The sequence below is a fragment of the Zonotrichia albicollis genome, chromosome 3 (assembly GCF_047830755.1).
Source record: "Zonotrichia albicollis isolate bZonAlb1 chromosome 3, bZonAlb1.hap1, whole genome shotgun sequence".
Classification (NCBI taxonomy): domain Eukaryota; kingdom Metazoa; phylum Chordata; class Aves; order Passeriformes; family Passerellidae; genus Zonotrichia; species Zonotrichia albicollis.
Window position 1 is genome coordinate 4,164,416 of NC_133821.1, and position 11,173 is coordinate 4,175,588.

Below are 11,173 nucleotides of genomic sequence, written 5' to 3' on the forward strand. Positions count from 1 at the left end.
CATATTACACCTAAGTTAAGTGCACCACGAGCCAGCCTGGACAGAACTGTAATGCACCAATCAAGAGCCTTGAACCTTCATGCAAATGAAGGATCCAAAAAGAAACCAATCCAAAGGGACAAAAAACAGGATAAAAAGGGGATTCTGACCCAGGGAAGCTGTGCCACTCCATCTCCTGCTTGGCCCACACGTCCCCTTGCTTAAGGCCTTTCTTTTTCTTATAATAAATGCTGGAATCACTTGAGATGAATAGTGGATTTGTCTTTACAAACAAGTTGTGGGTCTGCTGGCAGATAAAACTAGCACTGGGAGATAAAAGAAGCAGTGGGAAATATTCCACTGATTGATGAATGGAAAAAGATATTTGCTTTTACAAATAAACTTTTGGTTTGCTGATAAATGAAATTGGACATTGAAAGATGAAAGAGACAATGGGGAAACCCTTTAATTCAGTAAGAATTAAAAATTAAAAGGGAGGGTTATACATTAGAGGGAAATCTTTAGTATCAGGTGCGTTGGGAAGTTTGTACTTCTCAAGTACCTCAGCCAATAGGGAAAGAGAGAAGGGAAATGTGGCTGGGAAATTGGGATAAAAAGGAGACTGTGTCCTCCAAAAATTTGAGCAATCCAAGGGAATGCCCCATAGCCTCTCCCTTCATTCAAATAAAGCCAGAAAGGACTCTTCAGTCTCCTTTTCAGACATAAACCGCTGGTGTTTGTGGATTAATTTTCCTAACACTGGGAAAATTTTAGTACCGGCAGCTTGCTCTCGTTTTATCATCCCATCCTGGCAGAAATTCCTGCCATTCCCCCTGCTCCCCTTGGCAATCACTCTGGGAGACCGGGGTGAGCCCCCAAGGAATCCTGAGCTGGCCAGACCTTCCCAAATCCTGGCCAGGCAGCCCAACATCCTCGGGCTGGTGCCAGTGAGGAGTGGCAGAGTACCACAGCAGCAGGAGCATCTTTGAATGAAAATGTGAAAAAACGGGCAATTCTCGGCAGTGGGGGCTCGGGCAGGGAATTTTTTGAGTGATGCAAAGCCGGCGCCGGGGCTACTCGGCAGTGATGGCCCCGATGGAACGGCACAGCTTTCCTGGGTCAGAATCCCCTTTTTATCCTGTTTTTTGTCCCTTTGGATTGGTTTCTTTTTACATCCTTCATTTACATGAAGGTTTAAGGAGCTTGATTGGCCCATTAGAGTTCTGTCCAGGCTGGCTGGTTTTGCTGGGGGGTGGTGCACTTTCCTTAGGTGTATTATGGTACTTTTAGTACCATATTTCTTATAACTACCCTTTTAACCTCCTTTTAAAATATAATAACCAAACTAACAGCACATGTTTAACGATCAATCAACTATTCTACAACAGTTGCTAACCTATTTATAACACGGGACGTAAAGATTCAGGGGAATCGTAGGAATCTCTACAAATATGGGATGTAAAGGTTCAAGGGGGGATGTAAAGGTTCAGGGGAATGGCAGGAATCTCTGCCAGTATGGGATGTAAATGTTCAGGGGGAATGGCAGGAATTTATGTCAATATGGGATGTAAATATTCAGGGGAATGGCAGGAACCTCTGCCTATATGGAATGTAAAGGTTCAAGGGGGGATGTAAAGGATCTCCAGGACAAGCCTGAATCCTGAGGGCATATCCCTTGCCTGGCTTCTTCAGAAATTCCTTAAGAATAAGAAAAGGAGTAAAATTGTCCCTTACAGATAAGGGAGAATCCGGAATCTTCTGTTCCCCAGCCAGCTCTGCCCAGAGGGGCAGAGAAGAGCAAATCTGCTCCCTCCAAAATCCAGGAGCGCAAAAAGTGAGGGTTTGAGGGAGGTGCCAGCAGCAGACAAAGGCTCCCCGAGCACCCCCGAGCGATGCCACCATCCACTCAGTGGTTCTGCTGAAGGCTGTAAAGCTGGCTCTGCCTCAGGATAAGCTGAGCCTGCAGGCCGGGCTGGCTGGATCCCAGACCAGCACAAAGAGCGCTTTGTGCGAGCGGGATGCTCAAGGGGATGGGGCAGAGCTGCTCCAGGCGGGTATTGAGAGCCCGGAGACAAAACGGGGAGAAAATGAAAGGGGGCCTTTCTTTCTTTGCTGTCCGGGAGATGGAAGGGAGCTGCGAATGGGGATGGAAAAGCCGCAGGTGATCAAAGCCCCGCGGTGCGAGTGGAACAAAGCAACGCAGGAGAGGCAGAGTCAACATTGCACTGATGGGATCTGATGGGAAAGGAAGGAGCTGCGATGTGACCGTGTTCACAGGGGTCTCAGGATGAGGGAAGAGACGAGGATCTGAGTCCATGTTTCAGAAGTCTTGATTTATTATTTTATGATATATATCATATTAAAAGTATACTAAAAGAAGAAAGGATTTCATCAGAAGGCTGGCTAAGAATAGAAAAAGAAAGAATGATAACAAAGGCTTGTGGCTTGGACAGAGAGTCCAAGCCAGCTGGGCTGTGATTGGCCATTAATTAGAGACAACCACATGAGACCAATCACAGATGCACCTGTTGTATTCCACAGCAGCAGATAATCAATGTTTACATTTTGTTCCTGAGGCTGAGAGGGATCTGCCAGGCTGGAGCTCATTAAAAGCCCTGTTTTCTCCTGGCTGTGTTGAAGGGTGGGAGGAAGGCAGGGTGACATCCAGGAAAAGCACATCCCTGTGTCCTGTGCAGGCTGGGATGGGCACACACACACTCAGGGGGATCTGAGGTGTGCAGAGAGCCCATCTGAGATCCCCATGAGCAGCAGCTGAAGGATTGCAACTGAACTTCTGGCGAGGGCAAGAGCTTGGCTTCGGGTCAGAGTCAGGTTTGGGTTGGAAGGGACACTGGAGGTCACCTAACATGAGGTTTCCCTAGAGCAGGTTACTCAGGGTTGTGTCCAGATGGATTTTAAAAATCTCCAGGAAAGGATAAATGCAGAAGCACAGAATGGTTTGGGTTGGAAGGGAGATTAAAGTTCATCCCATTCTGTCCCAGGAACTTCCACTATCCCAGGTTGCTCCAAGCCCCATCCAACCTGGCCTTGGACACTTCCAGGGATTCAAGGGCAGCCACAGCTTCTCTGGGCAGCCTCACCAACCTCACACTGAAGAATTTATTACTATGATCTAATCTAAATAACTCCTAGTTTAAAACTGTTCCTGTTGTCATGTTACTCCCTGCCCATGTAAAAATTTGTTAATCTTTTTTTGCTTATAATTCCCTTTAGGCCCTGGAAGGGGCTCTGAGCTCTCCCTGGATCCTTCTCTTTTCCAGGTGAGCACCCCCAGCTCTCCCAGACTGGCTCCAGAGCAGAGGGACTCCAGCCCTTGGAGCATCTCTGTGGCCTCCTCTGGACTTGCTCCAAGTCCTTATCTGATACTCCAGGGTTGGATGAGGGCCCTGAAGTGCTCCAGGCTGAATGAGTAGAGGGAGAGAGCCCTTGGTCAGTCCTGTCTACACCCACCAGAGTGTTTGACCTGCTGTTCATAAAGGAGAAGGAGCAGAGGACAATTGGGGTCAGGGGTGGCAGATGGGGCTCTCAGAGCTGTGAAATAACTGGACTTGCACCTGGAGAGAGGCTTGAGAAGCTCTTGGCTGTGGATTTGGGATTTCAGGAGAGTTGACTGCAGCTTTTTTTGGGAAGTCTGAGGTTGCCATGAAGGGGAGAAGGTGTCCAAGACAGCTGGCTGATTTATTTTTAAAGAAAGCTCATTCAGAGCTTGGGAACAAACCCTGCCTTTGCTCATGAAAATCAGGAATTTCAGCACAAAAGCCTCCTTGGCTAATTAAGACACTTCTTAGTGAGCTGAGCTGTTAAAAGGGAGCATACAAGAAACGGAAATAAGGAGGAGAAATGAAAGAACAGTGCAAATGCAAGGCTGGGGTACTTAGGGATGAAAGCTGGAGGGCTGAGGAGCAGCTGGAGCAGAGAGTAGCCAGGGATGCTGAGAGTGACAAAAAAAGGGGGTTGTGAGTGTTTTAACAGCACACTTCAGGGAAAATGTGTGTGGGTTGTTGGATGGGGGACAGCCTCACAAAAGGTGATTATGGCAAAGGTTGAATTCCTTTCTTTTTCTCAGTTTCTATATGCAGACTTGCTCCAAGATTCTGCGCAGAACAGCAATGTTTGGGAGAGACAATAAGCAGCAGCCAGGGAAATAAAATTTTAGGGGCTGTTTAATGAAATTAAATGTATTTGCATCCATGGGACTGGATGAGAGTGCTCTAATGGAATTCTATGGTGGAATTGTGCTGCCTGTCATCTACAAAAAATCTCCTGGTGTCTGATCTCTGCCCATCCTCAGGTGATTCCAAGATTTATACAAACCTTAAAAAAGGAATAAAGGAGGATTTGGAGAGCTCTGGAGGTCAGCCCCACCTTAGAGTCTGGAAAAATCATGGAGCATGTCCTGTGGGAATTAATTTCTGGACATGAGAAGACCAGAACTCACAGATTCCAAGTTTAGTTCTCTGGAGGCTGGTGCATAAGGTGCTCTGCAGAAATGGAATTCCAGGTGAGAGGAAGCACACAAAGCAATCAGCATTTCTTCCTCTGTGTCAATAGCTTTGAACTGGGCTCAGGAGGAAGGCTGGCATTTTGAGGAAGTGAAGAAATCCCTCAGGAATCTGTCGCAGACATCTTTTATGAAAAATCTTTTCCTTAGGATTTTTCCTCCTGAGAAGCTGAGAGGCCTCAGGAACAAAATGTAAATATTGATTATCTGCTGCTGAGGAATGCAACAGGTGCATCTGTGATTGACCCATGTTGGATGTTTGTAATTAATGGCCAATCACAGCCCAGCTGGCTCAGACAGAGAGCCCGAGACAGAAACCTTTGTTATCATTCTTTCTTTTTCTATTCTTAGCCAGCCTTCTGATGAAATCCTGTCTTCTATTCTTTTAGCATAGTTTTAATATAATATATATCACAAAATAATAAATCAAGCCTTTTGAAACATGGAGTCAGATCCTCGTCTCTTCCCTCATCCTAAGACCCCAGTGAACACAGTCACAGGAATCAAATCCTGGTGCTAAATCCTTTCCATCCCTGACAGAACTGGGAAGAAATCATGAACAACAAGGAAAATTTCACCTCACCCTGTGGCACATGGCAAATCTCAAGATTTTTGCACCAAAATCAGTCCCTGGCCTTGCTTGTCCTGAAGGTGGGATGGGAAAATGGTAAAAAAAAAAAACTCCAAAAAGGGCTTTTCCCAGGAAAAGTATATACAGCCAGCCTTGAGCTTGAAATGTTCTTTTTAGGTCAGGGCAGGGGCCCTTGTGTGACACCCTGGCTTTTCCCACCCAGGAAGATTTTTTCGTGGCTGTTTTTTTTTGCCCAAAGGAATGATTTCCAGGAGCACCACAACCTCTCATCCTTCACAGAGGTGCTGGAGGCTGCAGCTCCTCCCTGCAGAGCCCCTGGGACACCCTTCCCCTGCCATCCTCTCCTCCTGCATGGCAAGGAGCTCTCTGATAAATAATTCCCTCTTTTTTTTTGGCTGATTGCACGCTGTTACTAGGAAACCTCCTGGCATCCCTGGGACTGTAACTCGGGGCTGGCTGGCAGCTAATGGAGATAATTAAGATTTTATAGGCACCTTTCTGAAGGAGCTGGCCAAGGGGGGTCTCAGAGGGCTGGGGTCCTCTGTCTGTGCTGAGTGGGCTTGGAGGAGACCCAGAGAAAGGAAAATAACTTCTTCAGGACTTTGCTGGAGCTGTTGTGGGGCTGGGAGCAAACCAAAAAGCTGAGAAACAAACCAAAAAGCTGAGGAGCATTTCCAGGTGCTGGATTTCAGTGGTCACCTCAGCTCCTGGCATGGGTCAACAATTCCCAGGCAAAATTTGGGAGATTTCATGGATCAAGGACATTCCTAAGATGCGGCTTGGTGTGGCTGCTCTTTCGTAATTATGGGCTATTATGGGTATTATTTTTGTAATTATGGGTATTATTTTCGTAAAATATGGGCTGGATCAGATTGGGGACTTGGCTTCAGGCCAGAGGATGAGTCCTGGTTGCTGATGAAGACACAGCTCCTGCTGTTCCCATCCAAATGAGTGATTCCACTGCTGGGGGAGAGGTTTGTGTGTCACAAGTCAAGAAAACTTTGCCTCTACAGCCCTGGCTTAAAAATGCACTGAATTGTCCCTTTGCACTGGAATTGTCCCTTTGCAAGATCCCTGAGAGGTTTGTGTGTCACAAGTCAAGAAAACTTCTCCTCTACAGCCCTGGCTTAAAAATGCACTGAATTGTCCCTTTGCACTGGAATTGTCCCTTTGCAAGGTCTCTGAGTCCTCAGTGATTGCTCTCTGTAGGAAAGGATTCTTGCACTCTGTCCTGGCTGGGTTTCCTTGGCTCTCTGGGTGAACTGAATAGCACCAGGGTCACTCCTGTGCCCAGCATTCCAGCTGGTGCAGCCCATACAGGTTGGTATTGTGATAGATGAGTATTGTGGTGATTGACTCTCACAATTAATGGGAAAATATCATGTATATAGGTTAAGAGAAGTTTTATAGATTTATAGTTATGTTGTACCCCCTCACGTGGTTATCAAGGGACAGCTGGGGTTGGGACATCTGGGAGGGCTGGCTTGTCACTGTGGTGACATCTGAGCTCCAACCAGGGTTTGAGGAAGAGATCTCCACCACTGGACAGCAAAGAAGGGGTTGAGGGACAGAACTTTGGGAGGAGTTAAAGGGTCAAAGAGGGAAAACCTCCATTGTGAGGAGGCTGAGCACATGCAGGGGAAAATCTTTTGCTCCCAGTGTCGTAACCTTTTTTCTTTATTCAGTCTTCTGTTGTATTTTTGATAAGGCTCAATAGACTTTCCTAAACTATGAAAAGTGAGGAGCTATTTCTCACACTATGGTTAAACCCTCATGCCCCCATAGAGGGTAGCAGCACCCAGGCTGGCAGTTTGGGATGCTCCCTGGTTCCTAAAACTCCTGAACCCAGCCTACTGGTTGGGCTGGACCCACACCATGCCAGGAACCTTGTGGAGCAGGCAGAGCCCACCCTTGGCAGGGCATTCAAGGCACCAAAGCTCGGGCTGGAATTGGCAGCCTGGGAAGGGAGCAGCACACTCTGAAAAGCTGCTGCCTTCACAGGATGAGTCTGAGAGAATTGAGAGCTTGATCCTCTGATCTGGTTAGGAGCCTTGCAACAGGATTTCAGTTGTAATTCGCCTGCAGGACAAGATTTCCTCCAAAATCCCAGTCCCAGCAGCTGCCAGGGTGGTGCAGGATGTGCTGAGCCTGCCAAGGTGCTCACACCTGAGCCAGGAGGGGCTCAGCTGCATCTCCAGCTGAGCACCCACAGCAGGGGCCATCCCATGTCAGAGACCATCCCAGGACATCCCTCTGGCTGTCCTGAGCAGCCAAGACCCTTGCCAGGGGTCTCAGAGACCCTGGCACTGAGCCCAAAAATGCCTCTGGTTTTGATTATGACCCATGGAGCAAGTTACCAACCTTAGATGAAGATCTCCTAGCCACGACACATTAAGTAGAATAATAGTGAATTTATCACAAGGTGAAAAAGCAGATTTTTGGGGATTTTAGAATGGAGATTCAGGGGGGTAAGATGGAGGAATCTGGGCATGTCCAGCCTTTCTCCTTCTTCTTCTTCTTGGCCTCCATCTTCTGCTGTGATGTTGGCACTTACAGATTGGTTTAGAGTAGAAGCTCATTGTCTAACATAGGTGATAGGTATTGGGAAGTAATTGTAAACATTGTATATGTAGTTTTTAGTATAAAACTATTTATACGTAGTTTATATATACTATATACTATGTATATGTACTATACATACGTGTCTATATATATATATATATATATATATATAAATATATATATACACACCCATAGTTTTTAGTATAAAGACATAACACTGCCCTGGGGACAGGCAGGGTGCCTGGAACTGTCCTGCTGAGCAGACCTCAGCTGGACAGGAGAAAGAATTTTATAGATAAGATACAATAAGCAACCTTGAGAACAAGAAATGAAGAGCCCTGACTCCTTCTTCAAGCACCAGGTTGGGAAAAGAGACTTTAGAACTCTTCTTGGGGTCACTCTGACAAACGAGACCCCAACAATCCCACATCTCATTTTCCACCTTATAACCACAGGATAATCCCTCCAGTCCTCTCCCTGGAGTGGCAGGATGGAGCTGACCTTTGCAGATCTCCACAGGGCACTGCCAGCAGCATTCCTGCTTCCACTGAGCTGCCTCCTTGGCTACCCAGGCTGGGAGCTGAAACAACTCCCTCTGTCCCCCTCTGAGCAATCCCCATCCAGGAGAGATCCCCCCAGAGCACATGGCATTTCTGGAGCAGCTCCTTCCTGCCCCCATTGTTGCTGGGAAAGGCAGACAATGATCTAAGAATGCAAAACTCCTGAAACCCCTCCAGAAAGCCGAAATTTATGAGCAGCCTGTTCCAACTGGCAGAGGGAAGCTGTCAGTGGAACAAAAACATTGTGTAATAACCTCCCTCCTCCCCCTCATCCCCCTCTGGGGGGAGCCGAGACAGCCACAAGGGAGAGGGGGGCTCGGGGAAGGAGCAGTGGTGAAGCTCTGATCACTCCTCACTGAGAATAGACTGAGCAGGGAGGGAAAATAAAGATTATCTCATTCCAACCTCCACCTTCCACCATCCCAGGTTGCTCCAAACCCTGTCCAGCCTAGCCTTGGACACTTCCAGGGATGGGACGGCCACAACTTGGGCACTGCAGGCCCCTCTCAGTGGCTGCCCCAGAGTATTTTAAAACACATTTGGGTGCTGATGGCAACAGTGACCAGAATGGTTTTTCTGACCACAGGGACTCTGCAATATCCACTTTTTGCAAGGATGGGGCCAGTCCAGGTCTTGGCTGATCTGAATGATGGGTGAATGAAGGAGGTTTCTTGATCCTTCTTCATAAAATAGATTAAAAAGATGAAAGCAGGAGTATTGCCCAAATTCAGTTGTTGCTTACCTTGAATTCCACATTTACATTTCACCTTAACATTCCAGCCACTGGAACCTGAGACTCCCAGGAGTGAGTGTGACCATCCAGGAGTGTCCCAAGGAATGTCATCAGGAGTGTCCTGAGCCTGCAGAGGGGAGGGAAGTGCTGCCCTCACCTTCCCAGTTTTCCCATGTCACATGGAGATGAGAGAGGATTTTTGGATGTGGTTTGCACATCTTTGGGTGCTGCATCTGGTTTGTGAGTGCTGCCAGAGGGGTGGTTCCTGCTGGGTTTTGGGATGTCTCACTCCCATCCCCTCAGACACAACACTTGGTTGTAAAATGTGCAGCGGGGGAAGCGAGCCTGGCTCCGGTCCTGGTGTGGAGCCTGCCACCTCCTCCTTGCAATCCCTTGTGTTTTCCTTCCCCCTCCTCCTGTCTGCCTTGATCTGAAGGAAAACCCACTCAGCAGAGAGTGCCAGGCTGTGAAATAAACCCACGAGCTGCTGGGAATACTCCAACTGGGATTTGTTCCCATATGTATCCATATCTATATCATCTCCATCTATAAAAAGGGTTAAACTGTGACAGTTGAAATCCTGTGTAGCAGAGCCAACCCAAAAATTCAGTCATTAAATCCTTAAATGTGTCATTTCTTGGCTTTCCTGGTGCAAGGGGACCCAGTGTGGCTTTCTGTGACAGAGTCTCCACTGAATTTAATTAAGGTTTTATGGAGGTGATTGTGAGAGACCTTGAATCACTCACTGATTATGGGATATCACTTCCCATGCCAAAAGAGTGAGGAATGAGACACTTTCCTGGGAACAATGAGCCTTTTCATCATTTCGGCTGTGGGGCTGTGGCAGAGGAGCAAGGTCCTGTCCATTACCAGGTTGTGGCAGCTCATGCCAGGGAGAGCAGCCAGCTGAGAGTGAAGTAAAATGTGGAAAATTGCTTTGTGCTTCCTCTTAATTGACCCAAAGGAAGTAAAAAGAAAAAAGAAACCCGGCCCAATTAATTTTTAACTGTTTTTTTTTTTATGGCAAGAAATGTAGAGCTTTGGGTCTAGCTGAAAAAGAGAAAGTGGAAAAGTTTTATTAAGACTCCTTCAAGGAAAATTTTTTAACCATTAACAGCAAGACAATGTTTGAATGAAAATGAAGTGTTAATGTCTCAGCTGTAATTTAAAACTTTTAGAACTATTTTTGCAGAATCTCAGAATGGTTTGGGTTGGAAGGGACCTTAAAGTTCATCCAATTCCAATACCCAGGTATGGGCAAGGGCAAATTCCACTGTCCCAGGTTGCTCCAAGCCCTGTCCAACCTGGCCTTGAACACTTTCAGGGATCCAGGGGCAGCCACAGCTTCTCTGGGCACCCTGTGCCAGGGCCTCACCACCCTCATAGGGAACAATCCCCTCCTAAGCAAAGAATTTTAAGTGATGTATATATATTTTGACTAAAAGCAAAGTTTATACAATTAAAATGCTAAACTGATTCCCCCCCTTTAAAATTTGCATTGAGCTTTTAGGGGCAAGCAAAAAGAATCTGAAATTTATTTTCCAGTTATCCTGGAGAAATCCATGGTCCTCCAGCCTGACCACCTAAATTAAAACTGCAGTTAATTATTCTCATGGATTGGTCTCAGACTGGCTCTTCCATTTCATGAGCAATGTGTCTCACTGTTGGGTGGCTGAGGACAGCACTGGAATCTGTGCCCAGAAGATTCCTGCTTCCAAGAGATGGAGCAGCAGCCACTGGTGCTCCAGATGGAGATGCAGCTTTGATTTGTTGGTCTACAAAGAAAGCATTTTTGGATGGTCTTCAGCAGAACCAACCTTGATTTCCAGCAGCTTTTCTCTCCAGGCATCTGGGAAAGGGAATGTGGCTCTAAGCCACAGGAGAGGAACCAACACTCGAGGGTTTGAATCATCTCATTGTGGACAGCTGAGACCTGCATGCTCCTGTCTGGGAATTTTGTGGTGGGAGCAATGACCTGTCCTCATGTTTCTCAAATTTGACCCAAAAATTGGGTGACTTTTAATTTTAATTGAAATTCAGCAAAAATCAGACCTATTTCTATTTATTTTTTCCTCCCTAGCCTGATATAGTTGAAGTGTCTGGACCCACTTTTCACTCAGTGGCTAACTAACATTTTTTTTTTTTTTGCTTTCTTTCCCATAGGTTTTTGTCCAAACACACCATATGTGCTCCAACCTCATTTTCCTCCCATCTCTTGGAGGCTT

The 11,173-nt window shown here is 46.7% G+C and overlaps 1 long non-coding RNA gene across 2 annotated transcripts; it reads left to right on the plus strand.

Moving 5' to 3' along the window:
* Window positions 1-951: 951 nt before the first annotated feature.
* LOC141728435 (uncharacterized) lies at window positions 952-11,164 on the plus strand. Of its 2 annotated transcripts, XR_012579331.1 has the most exons (4): window positions 953-1,097; window positions 3,214-3,260; window positions 4,292-4,501; window positions 11,112-11,164. It is a non-coding gene; the product is annotated as an uncharacterized LOC141728435 (long non-coding RNA). The 2 variants fall into 2 exon arrangements; XR_012579330.1 differs by lacking the exon at window positions 11,112-11,164 and having other exon boundaries at window positions 952-1,097; window positions 4,292-6,657.
* The last annotated feature ends 9 nt before the right edge of the window (window positions 11,165-11,173 follow it).